Below are 12,571 nucleotides of genomic sequence, written 5' to 3'. Positions count from 1 at the left end.
AATGCGCAAGTGGAGACTTGCCAAGTTTCAAGAGTTCTGTTACTCTACACTTCGTCCACTTAGTTTCTTTCGACGCTGGAAATATGCTGGTGGGTTCAATGTGATGGTGTGGTGAAGCGTGTCATGACGTCACGACTCAGCTTTTTTTGTGCGTAACTAAATGCTCTCCGATGGATTGTGTATGTTCACGAATAGGTGGCAATCGCAGGGAACTGTGGGACACCACGGCTTCCGGTTCGACGCATCTCGTGGGTTAGCAGCGGCACGCGCGCATTTTTGTATACCGCTCTATTGAAAAAAGAACCTCTCAGTGCAATGTCAGTGCTTTACAAGTTGGTTTTTTGTTTATGCTAACCATGACTGCGACGATGGCAAGCTATGAAAGCCATGAGCTGTAAGGAAACTCTTTTATCGCACCAAAATGAACTGCAATGCTTTTGTGCTGCTCGGGTGTACTGTCAGTTTGGCTAGCAGATCATTCGACACAGAAAACAGTTTTCATTGTGTGCTAAGAGTTCATTTGCATGAAGCCCAGCACTTATCGAGCACGTTGATATCTTTTTTTCTAGCCTTCAGTGCGCTTTAGGATGCGTTTCTTAGTTGAAGCCAGATGCCTATTTGAACGCTGATGTTGTTCAAGCAGCGTGGCATGGTGGCGCATAAACAATGCAGTCAGACATAGACGGCGCCGAAGAATCGAAACCCTGTGCTTGTTTAACGCACCTCTTCTTCTGTGTGCAATCTTGGCGCACAGTTTGACCAAGATAAACGCAAACAGACTCGTCCAGCGCTTCGTGTTGACTCACTCTTGAGTGAAGCTTTCGCGTTTTTGTCATATATATGGGGGCAATCGCCAGCGCTCACCTCGTATGGCAGGTAGGCTTCGCCCGCACGTTCCCAAAATATCTTTGCTAGGCACGCCTATGCGACAATTTATTTCTTAATATATTCTTCACAGCGAATGCGTGCGTAAGCTTTTGATCAGTGCGGAATACACACTTACCTGCGCTAAAATGGTGTTCGCACACTCTGGCTCCATAGTTCGGTACCCAAAGGCTACCTGTCGCTGTGGCTCTCTTCACAGCTGCGGCACATCTCATTTTCTCTTTTTGGTTTCATAGCAATCGATATATACCGATACACACCGTTTGCATTTTTTTCGCTTAGTTTGGAGCAGCCAACAGTTGAACAACGGACCATGGTTTAGCAGGACGAAGATAAACGGGCAATCGGGCCCGCGGATCTCGAATGATCTGAGGCTTACGGCGGAGTAGTTCGCCGTTGTCTACTCTGCTCGAGCTGGAAGCCGGTAGCAAACGGTGAATACCACAATCCCTCGCTCTTTCACTGGTCGCCTATTGGATACCACGAGAATAGCTCCCCAAAGCTAGGTAAGTGGCGCGGTGATAAGGGGCCCCGCATAGAGAAACATACTATATAAAGAGTGGCCACTCCAGCGTCTTCGCGGCCCAGCAAGATAGGCTCTTACCAACTGCTAGATGGCTCTCATGTTCGCATCCACACTTATGTCACGGCAAATAATAGCCGCCTCAGGAGGTCAATGAAAACATAAGTTTGGCATCAAATATTTGCAAAGAAGAAACTATTGATTTGTGCAATTTTGCTCATCCGCTTTACAACGTGTCCTACTAGGAACGTTTAATGCTTTACCACAAAAATCAGTAAATTTTGACTGGAAAGTGTTGTTTGTCTGCATTTATTTTGCACAAAGGGCACAAAATCAGGTGGTTTAGATGTGCTGCAGATGTATTTCTTTCGTGCACGGATGGGTGTGTGAACCTTTTTTTTCTTTAAATAAAGGTGTGTAGCCTAGTGGTAAAGACACTCGTTTTCGGAGAATGGGGGTGTGGGCTCAAATCCCAGGTTTAAAATGAAAAAAAAAAGTTTTGTTTTTTTATTTATGCAAAAGACAATATCGGGTCTGGCCAGCCACTAGTGGCGCTAAAAGCAGCGTTGTAGCTGTGCCGCAAGGCCCTACGGGAGTGTCCGCTTTTAATGTAAGTATGTTTCTCTATGGATCCCCGGAAGAGAGTCCCGACAAGCGGACGCAGTGTATACCGCGACGAGCGCTCACACGTTTCTGTGCTAGATTTTGGCACGAGCAGCCCTTACGCCCACGGTACTGCAGTGTGGCCTACTTTGTCACTAGATACCCCTTTATCTTGAAGCTACTTTCTCGAGATGGCGCTGCAAATAGGTTCTGCAAACGGATTACGTCAGGGGGAGTGGCTGGTATTTGCGCGCTTCGAATGTCAGAGTGACCACGGAAGCTGCAGCGCTGGTTTTTTATAGGCATTTCATGACATTCCGCAGCAGCGTAGTGCAAAGCCATCGCTTACCTTGTAATCATGATGAAAACATGCCCTGAGCCGTGGCGCCCACAGAACGCACTCTCGCCGTTTCATCATCATCATCACCATCATCATCATCATTATCATCATCATAATCATCATCACCACCATCATCATCAGCCTGACTACGTCCACTGCAGGACAAATGCCTCTGCCATGTACCGCCAGTTAACTCTGTCTGTTTAGAAAAAAATGTTTAACGATTTTGAGTACTTGGTACTGAACTATGGGGGCGCAGCTTTTTAAAGCGGCGCCTCTTTATTCCTCGTCTGTCTTGTGCTTGCTGCTGCCAATTTATACCCACAAACTTCTTGATCTCAACTGCCCACCTAACCTTCTGTCTCCCCCTAACCCTCTTACCTTCTCTGGGAATTCAGTTAGTTAACCTCGCCGTTTACCGCATACAAAGAAACCTTCACCGGTGGAGTGTTTGCACGTTTAGTTAGTTCCGAATGGCAGTTTGTCACCATATTCAAAGTGGTGTTTGTCATACATGACAGCTTAGTGCTAGCTGGTGGTTTCCGCACGTCTAGTACTCAACACGAAGTTAATTTTATTCACGTGATATACGAGACCCACCTATTACAAAGTGCCGATACATTTTCTCTTACCTTTGTCATCAGAACCATCCACAAAGAGAAACTCGGCATAGGTTCGCCTGGTGCTTAAACAACGAGTTCTGGGTCCTTCACTGATTAGCAAAAGGAAGAATTACGGCAAGGGGGGTACTGCGCAACTGTATCTTAGAGTACGTTGACGCAGTGGGTATTCAGCATTTATGTACTTGTAGTATATAGGCATTAGAGGGTAATCTTCAACGACCCCTGTTAAGTGCACGGACGATGTTTCCGTACGGCGCAGCTGATGAATGCACGAGAAGTCGAAGTCTTTAGCGAAAGAAAAAGATATACGCCCGGGGACCGATTACGCTGTCGTGTTCAGCTCTTGCAAAGTAAGCTCAAGCGTCCTCCAAGCAATAAACACTAGTGAATACTAATCTCATTCCTTGTTTTTCTTTTCGAAAAGGCGGAATGTTCAGATAAGAGCGGCATGAGTAGAAGGCAAGAAATATCAGCGCACAACATCATGCTTCGGCTGCCAAGCTCGTAGTCTTCTATCAATTCCCACTGCAAAATCCTGGGAAAGGTGAAAGCTACGCTCGTGGAACTTGTATTCAGTGAACGGGAGGCACCTACCGATAACTTTGTCTAGGCGCTTGTCAAGGGGCAAGTGGTCATGACGCACGAATCCAGAAAACACACTTGTGTATGTGCTTGCCACTGTGGAGCTTGAATGTACGAGCCTACTGCATTAAACACTGAAGGAAAAAGTAGTTGCACTCGGGGAAATGAGCACGAACAGCGTAACATGAACAATCCGCGATCCGATACATTACGGTGGCGAGTGTCAAGCTCACTGTTGCCAGCGCACTCTGTCGTTGACAAGTGATTTTGAAAACAAAAAGGGCTGGATGGGGTATGATGACGTCGACCAGAATGACGCTTTTTTGACCGTGAACTGTGGATCAAAGAAGCTCCATGACGCCGAAGAATTAATGTGTGGGCCATATGTTTATGTTTCTTGAAGGAAAGCTAGCAATGCCCCGCAGCGGTGGTCTAGTGACTACGGTACTCGGCTGCTGACCCGCAGGTCACGGGATCGAATCCCGGCAGTGGCGGCTGCATTTTCGATTGGGGCGAAAATGCTGTAGACCTGTGTGCTCGGACTTGGGTGCACGTTAAAGAACCCCAGGTGGTCGAAATTTCTTGATTCCTCCACTACGGCGTCTCTCATAATCATATGGTGGTTTTGGGACGTTAAATTCTACTTATCAATTAATCAAAGCCAGCAAAGGTATGCGACACGATAAAGTGGTGGATGCACTCATTGACAAAGAATTCAGTGTTTTGCGATGATGGCAAGAACGATGATTGTGTATTATGTTTTTCTTTCAGCGGGTGACATCGATAAAAAATATCCTAAGGGACGTTTGCACATCAGTATCGTGGTGGGCGATACTGAGGGGCTTCGAATGCGTTATGAGGTTTTGTGGCTGACTGCTTCTCTTCACTGAAGTTACTGTTGTTATTTTCAATGGTTTGTGTGTCTGCCTCGTTTTTGTGTTCCGTGATTTTACGAGACTTTCATCAAACAAGCACCACGGACAACACGATGTAATCTAAATACACGATTATGATAAAAATTGGCCTAACTTACACATAAGGAAGAAGCACATATAGTTTTCGATATTTTTTATCTCTAACAAAAAATTCCAATAACTACGCTTTTGTCCTATTACTACGAGCTGTTTGATAGCACAAGACACGCTGTTTTCTGTAGAACTACTTGTTCTCATTTTTCTAACAACTGGTCGTTCTCTAGAACCTGGAGCAGCGTTTTAGTCATCCGCTATTCGCAAAGCACACCTGGAGCACGCCTACTGGTATGCCCCAAATTTGCGCTCTTTATAGTTCCTACCATGACCCGATGTGGCAAACACGGCGAATCAGCTGCTTCTTCTAATGCAGTGATAAACTCAGTCAGCGACGCCAATTATTAGACTTGAACACTGGTTCAAAGCCACTCAATCCTTGTGACCAACGCTCGTTTTGTTACACTGAGGCAGCACTTCCTCAGCCCATATGACTCGGAACCGAATATTCACTACTGACTTCGAAGGTACATCGTGGCATTCCTGGCTCTAATTTTGGGCCGGCAGCGTACAAATTACAAAAGCAAAAGCGAGTAGGAAATAGATGAGACGAGCTATGAATGCTTTGTCTTGTCTGCATTCACCAGACAGTCCGACCGCTACATTTCTAGTATGTTTCTTTTCACTTCAATCTGAGCGAATTACAAGTTTACTACAGTTATTCGACGATTAGATTTTAGTGCCCGCGTGACAACTACATTATTCAGAAAACCCGTCCCGATCTTCGCATATTGGCTACCCTTAATAAGTGGTCTGCCGCAACGTCACGCAACCATATTTGTAGTCAAGCGTTTTTTTATGCTTATCGCCTGAGGTTAGAACGTTATTCTAATCAGAACTGTAGCCATTCAAAATTTTTCGTGCTCTAAATTTGTAATTTCCGAAGCAGAATAGTCCGCAGCATTGTCAGGAACTTGATATAATTCATAATTTTTTATGCTGATGAAACGGAAGAAAAAAACGGTTATTACAGAGAAACAAAGTGAAATAACGGTTCGAAATCAGGTCTCTTGTAATAAAGAAATACGACCTACGGTTCATTAACGAAGAACTAATAAGTATGCAAATGTGTTTTTTTCTTTTTATACGAAAAAGTATTTGTCTGATATTCAGCGACGGCTTGTAGGATGGCTGAACAAGCCCAGAAATTATTCTTCACGTATTTAGTTTGAGTTTGAGTTTGAGTTTATTCAACCACGTGACAAGTACACGAAAATACAATGTATACATGGTTTGGTGCGAAGGAGAAAAAGCTGCATTTCACAACTTGACTGGCCCCTTCAGCCAGAAAAAAATTTTAACTACAAATTTACAAAAAGTTACAAAGGTTACAGGCAGCGGAAAGCGACAATACAAAAAGAAACACGCATGTGGCCCATGACAGCGAATAATAGAATCACAACTCTAAAATACACACAAAAATATTCATAACAAAGCAATGCATGAAAGAATAAAAACTGAATAACCATTAGAGAAATCACCCAACATTCATTTACAACACAATCAGCACATCCGATTTAACATTTCAGTTTTAGACAATATACGCTAGACAATATACGCTATGAGTTGTTAGTTTCCATTTGTTCATCACACTTGGAAGGCGGTAACGTAGTGTTTCAAATCCATAGTTTGTGCGGGGACAAGGTACGTGCCAAGTCTCCGTACAGCGAGTAACGCGACTGGCAGGATTTGGTTGCAAGGTGGCCAAGGTGCGTAAAAAAATACTTCCTCTGCGTATTTCTGATTTAAAATCTCACAGAAGCTGGTATTCGTAATAACAGGTAATTCTTAAAATTTTATATTTTGCAAATATTGAAGCAGTGTGTGCGTTATAAGATACACCTTCATTGCACCGCAAGGCATTTTTTGTAACACGACCAGGTTCTTTAGAAATGCTTTAGAGTCTGTAGACCAGACCAGATGACAATAGTGTAAATGTGAAGGAAAAAGGTCATTGTACACTATTATTTTTTTTTTCACAGGTAGTATGTTCTGGCATCGACACAACATACCTAGAACATTAAAAAGTTTGTGACTATATGTGTTATGCATGGTAATTCGATGTCATATGTTCGTGAAAATGTACAGCGAGAGTTTTAACTGTTTGGCAAAGTTTAATTTCAACGTTATTAAGTATTAGCTTGTGAGGCGTTTTAAATGACCTGGCTTTCGCACGGAACAGTACAGCCTTGCTTTTAGAGCAATTTATGTGTAGAGAATTAGCCACAGTCCAGGCATATATTTTATTTAGTATTTAATTAGCAGAAACAATGAGGTCATCAGCCGTTTCCCCAGAAAAAAATATACTAGTATCATCCGCATAGATTACATAGGCTACAGAGCTGTCAATACGTACAATATCGTTGATAAAAATATTAAATAATAGGGGTCCCAAAATGCTACCTTGAGGTACACCATTTTTCACGTTCATGAATGATGATAGCTCCCGATTGATTGATACACATTGTTTCCTATTAGATAAGTAGCTTCTTATTAAAGCTAAAACGGTACTGCGAACTCCATAATAGTGAAGTTTTTCTAGCAAAATATCATGGTTTATTCTATCGAAAGCTTTCGAGAAATCTAAAAATATTCTTAGGGCAAGTTTTTTTGCTTCTATATTTCTTAGAATCAATTTCTTTTGGTATAGTAAGGCACTTTCAGTTGAGAAACCTGACTGAAAACCGAACTGTGACGGCGTAATAATGTTGTGTTTATTAAAGAAATTTGATATCCGAATGAAAATAGGTTTTTCACACCCCTTACAGAAAACTGGTAAAATAGAAATTGGTCTGTAGTTTCCTAAATTGCTTTTGTCCCCACCCTTATAAGTAACCGTTACTTTAGCGTTTTTCATTTTCTGAGGAAACAGCCCAGTGGTGAACACGAGATTATAAGTATGTACTAAGCAGGCGCATATAAGATCTAAAATGTATATTACACGTTCTAATTTTAAGCCATCTATGTCCTCGCTTTTACTCAGTTTGAAATGCTGAAAAACGCTGATGACCTCTTGCGCGTCTGTAGGAGTACAAACAACAAATCCCTTAATAAGAATACTGTGACTTAGTTTTCGTACATATTGACTGTGGACTTTCCATTGTAGTCCTGCACTGGAGAAGCATTGAAAGAATGAGTTTTCTGTCTCCATATTGGAATGAAAGTTCGGAAAATAGAAAGCACATTTCTCAAAGTGTTCCTACGAAGGCAATATTTTCGCTGCGGTCACTGACCGATTCATAATAAATCTGAAGACATATTTTGTCGTGGTGAATGAACCACGAAAGTAGACGTAAACAGTGGCATATGGAGTAACATATAGGTTAAGTAAAGGAAACAACAGAAAAACTATATCGACTCGTGGCTAATATCCTACAGGGAACTTTTCGAGATGCACATGCCTCTGTTCATTCTCTCATATTGAAGAAGTAAATTAGACAAAGGCACTGATATATAATGAATTATATGGCAATGCATAGTGATCTTAATTTTACGGTGCAGCAGGTTTAATAGCTCTGGCGTGACACGGGAATACCTTCAGGTGGCAAAGTTATCATTCAAACAAAGGGAATGGTTGCCTGGACGTTTGCTGTGGTTGATTTGTTTTTTTTTTCTTTTTACAAGTATGGCCGAAAAGGGCACCCTCTGCCTCATTGAGACTTGGCTTGAAAGTAGTGATTGTATCATCAATTTTCGTTCTGCTCGTGTGTGCCATTTCTTCATAATTTGTTTATTTTTTATTACTGCCAGCCTGCTTTGCAAGCCATAAGCAGGCATTAGTTGTAAAAAAAAAGTACATGTCGCACAAAGGCTACAAAAGTAACAAACTGTAAATACACCTTGAGAAAAAGAATATAATATACCTTTTGAACAGTAGTCACAACATGTGAAACATTGGAAACAATATAATAAATAAAAATACACAAAATAATGCTGGTGAAAATGCCAGCAAGCAAGTACATAGATGAAGAAAACACACAAAAAACATTGAACTGCACCTTATCACTGAGTGTAAATCTTGATGCGATCAATTTATATACCTAAAACTTGAAAATAAAGTGTTGGTTATGGCGAAGAATTGTAATTTGAATATTGTAATTGTAATTGAATATTTTATTCAACTTGGCAGGCTCCCTTTGTGCTAATAAAACCTTCTTCCGCTTTATTTTCTCAAAGTAGAAAAACAGTGTAGTTTATGATTTTTCCTTTCAAGATTGATTGTTTTGAAGCTTGCCAAGTTCTACGATGTTGTCGACGTCGTCATCTAAAAAACTATGTCCATCTAATAGGCAGTTTCAGTAGGTCTGATCGCACACGAAAACTGAAGAGACAAGCTGTCCCTTACACTTCACTATCGATGAATGATTGCTGATGTCTACAGCAAGAAAACGCAACTCTCGTGAACGGTGGGACGAGACAGAAAAATTCAACGAATACGCAGTAGCCTGCTGCGTCGTGAAGATGCTTGTTATTCCCAACAAAACATTCTGTTAAATTTTGCGTTCGCCGTGCTAGGCTAAACCAATTACGCGTGTCGGCGCTTTGTTAAGCTCCAGACGACTTCTAGAACATTTTGGGAAGCGTACTATTGTGGAAGTATACTCCCTAAGCCTTTTTTTTTTGTTCTTGCAGTCTTTGTATTTCCTTCTTATCTGCTTCCCATAGGTACTGCCTATGTATTGGATATATTGCCTGTGCGATGGTTCAGTAGGATGTCAGCTTGTTCGTTCGAGCCTTGGTGACGAAGGACAGCATAGGTCCGTTCAGCTCGACCTGACCATGACAAGCACTGGCGAATGTTGATTGCTCTTTGATGTGCTTGCATTGAAGAAAGAAGGTAAACATATTGACCTTGTGCAAAAGTAACTTCATGTCACAAAACGCCGGTCAACACAGAGATGTCATCAACTGTCTTGTCATAAAATCAATCAACAACATCCTGCTGTCCGTGACGTTCATACTGCCAGAGCAGCAAATGGCTGTTGTGGATGGCAAGGAATGCTTTGGAGAGTTCTCCATGCAGGGTACAAAGTGCTTGAGGTGCCTATCGAGTCACAGAAACTCTGCCATCGTTGTTTTTATGCTTGTTCTTCTGACGCTGAATTTTCATCTGAAGGAACCTGAAATTTTCAAGACATAAGCTGCATGCCTTTCTGTACACCGGCAAATGATTGGAAGTTTTCCCAACTTTTCATAGAGTTCTGGACATACGGATGATATTTCATACGTAATCACAGGAGTGTGCCTGACTTGACAAATCACTTTGTCATATGGTTCAGGTGGTCCTAGGAGTCCTAAAGGGTGTTTTAGGGGCGAATGTCCTCAAGCCATGGGTCATGCGTCCCCGATTTATGTTGTAGTAGAAATAGGTAGCCCCCTCTAGTTTAGTTCTTGGAATGTCCTCTGGATGGCAGTACTTTTATATGATGAAAAGATGCGAGATGGCAGTGCTTGGAGTTTTCACTCGATGAACAGACAGGCGTACAGACAGACGAACGAACGGATCGGGCCAATAGATGATTCGCGATTTTCTGTGATTTTCGGTTGTTGTCATATAGACCATCCACAGCTTTCAAGTGCAAGTGCCTTGGTGCGTGTGTTGTCGCGGTGAAGGGTTTTCAACGCTTAGTTGAGCACAGAGGGCTTAAGTTTTCCAAAGCATTTTTAGTTGCTCTTAGTCTAATAAAATACCTTTTTGGTCCACTTGATCGAGACACGCTTCCGTCGAGACATGCTCCCTACACATTTGTATGGATGCTGGGTCTTGTCCGAAATACGTCACTGACGCGTCACCATGGTGTGACGCCCCCTTTCTGGGTGGCATTCACTGAGATCACAAGCCAGCAGCAGCCAAGAGAGACTGCTTCGTAAGAAAAAGCGTACCCTCGGGAAGGGAGAGTCTTGTCCGTCTGAAGTGCAAGACTTACGGCTGTGCTCGGTTCATTCGAGGTTGGACGCAGTCCTATGAAGACGAACGCTGCCTGTAAAAAGTGCAACTGTGTTGCTGCCTCAAACATTTTTTCGTAAATACCGGTGTGCTTAGAACTATGTCTGTTAAAATCGCCAAGCCTCTTTTTATATGTCGCATCACCGTCAGCCTCTGGTTGAGTCCTGGATCTTCAAAGCGGAAGTACTCAACTTCTCTATCATATGTAGAAAAATTGAAAAACGAATCTGAAGGCTAAGACAGGATTTCTTTTTTGTGTAAAATAACTACTATGACGTCTGGGTTGAGACAGCGTTTATTCAGCCCGAGGGATCAGCAACGAACGGGCAGTCCGAGACCGAGCGTGCACACACCCGATGATGATTGGGGTGACACGCAGTGAAGATAAGAACTGGGACCCAGACGGATGATAATGATTATCATAATGCATATATGAGAAGAAGCACATAACGAATGCCGACACTATTTTCCTGATTTTGTCATCTTTTCTACAGTGGGACAACATTTAAATTCTTCGAACGTAGGACGCGCGCGGTGCACTAGAAAGCAAAAACCTCTTTAATGAGGTAAAAGGTCGCCGATTTTTGTCTTGTCTGTGACGGGAACAAGTTAGTAATAAATAAACTATAAAACTCGTGTACAAATGAGTTTAGGCAAATGTTAGTAAAGACCAGGTGGTTGATTTGATTGATATGTGGGCTTTAACGGCCCAAAACCACCATATGAGTTTGAGAGACACCGTAGTGGAGGGCTCCGAAAATTCCGATGACCTGGGGTCCTTTAATATGTACCCAAATCTAAGCACACGGACCTACAGCATTTGTTTCTGTGTCGAAAATGCAGCCGCCGTAGCTGGGATTCAATCCAGTGACCTGTGGGTCAGCAGCCGACTACTGTAGCCACTAGTTCACCGCGTTTGTACAAAAAGACCAGCTGTTTAACAAAGGCAGCGTAGTCTGTGATTAACAGAGTTTAGTCGTTCCTAGTGATAAGTGCTGGAAAGTGCTGCTGAGTGACCTATAAGAAAGGTCTGAAAACTATGACTTTGCTCAAACACTGCTGCTTTGATTATCACTGCACTCGATAATTACTTTAGAGTCAAATTGAGGTGGTCGTGATATGTCTTCACCAATGCTTGGAGTATTTAGTTACTCAAGATACTGGAGCTAGCATGCGAATTTTCCGAATAAGTATTATTTTGTTTCTCAATTATATTTCAGCTCTAAAGGACATACAAATCTGCGTGAAACAATAATTTTAATAGTTGTGAACAAAATATAGTGGCATCGTCCTACGCTCTCAGTAACGTTTAAAAGCAGAAGGTTGCGCATGCATTGTAATGCATTAAATTGAACATTTTCAGAACACCCTTCTTGCAAAATATAACAACACACAGTCTAAGAGACCCGTACAAAATTGACTTGTCATTTCCTTAATATTGCATTGAACCTTGCGACCTTCAACAGAATAATGCTTCTGCCTTTCATGTGCTGTTACGCCTTCTCAAATCAAGTTATGATGAATGTGTTTTTCTACTTTGCATCATTAGGTTTTATAATATACAAGGTGTATGATGCCTATTTACACAGGACCAAAACTACCTCTCATACTTTCAATGGCAAGCTTTGGTCAGCTCACGCACTTCACATTGTTACTGAGCATGCTCCAACTCGCAACATAACATCATAATACAAAAAACGATGTCAAACTTGCACGCTAAAAAAGAAAATAAATAAATAAAAACACTGACTTATCGTACCTACCCTATGCTATACGCCACCTCAAGCTAGGTGGGGGTATAATGCCAATAAAAACTAAATGGCCCATTGATCTGGCACCAAAAACTAGGCAACTGAGCATTAAGGTTCAATACTCTTACGAAGTGCAAATGCACACTGCACGTATGATCCATTTCATTGACTTATAGCTACATTAGTGAAGCCAGCGACATCCGAAAAAGCCTAACCCTCGCAAAACATTTCGGAAATAATTCCCTTCAATTTCAGCTTTCTATGAACAGTGAGTGTAAGCTGTGCGTTT

General features: G+C 42.1%; 1 long non-coding RNA gene across 1 annotated transcript in view; it reads left to right on the top strand.

Moving 5' to 3' along the window:
• The first annotated feature begins 6,151 nt into the window (after positions 1 to 6,151).
• Positions 6,152 to 12,571, top strand: part of LOC142769184 (uncharacterized) — a 135,710-nt gene continuing 129,290 nt past the window's right edge. Inside the window, exon 1 of the long non-coding RNA XR_012885698.1 lies at positions 6,152 to 6,293. This is a non-coding gene — a long non-coding RNA (uncharacterized LOC142769184). The remainder of the gene's footprint in view (positions 6,294 to 12,571) is intronic.

This window comes from Rhipicephalus microplus, chromosome 8 (assembly GCF_043290135.1).
Source record: "Rhipicephalus microplus isolate Deutch F79 chromosome 8, USDA_Rmic, whole genome shotgun sequence".
Taxonomy (NCBI): domain Eukaryota; kingdom Metazoa; phylum Arthropoda; class Arachnida; order Ixodida; family Ixodidae; genus Rhipicephalus; species Rhipicephalus microplus.
The sequence above is the reverse complement of the archived record's forward strand: the minus strand, read 5'-3'. Positions and strand labels throughout refer to the sequence as shown.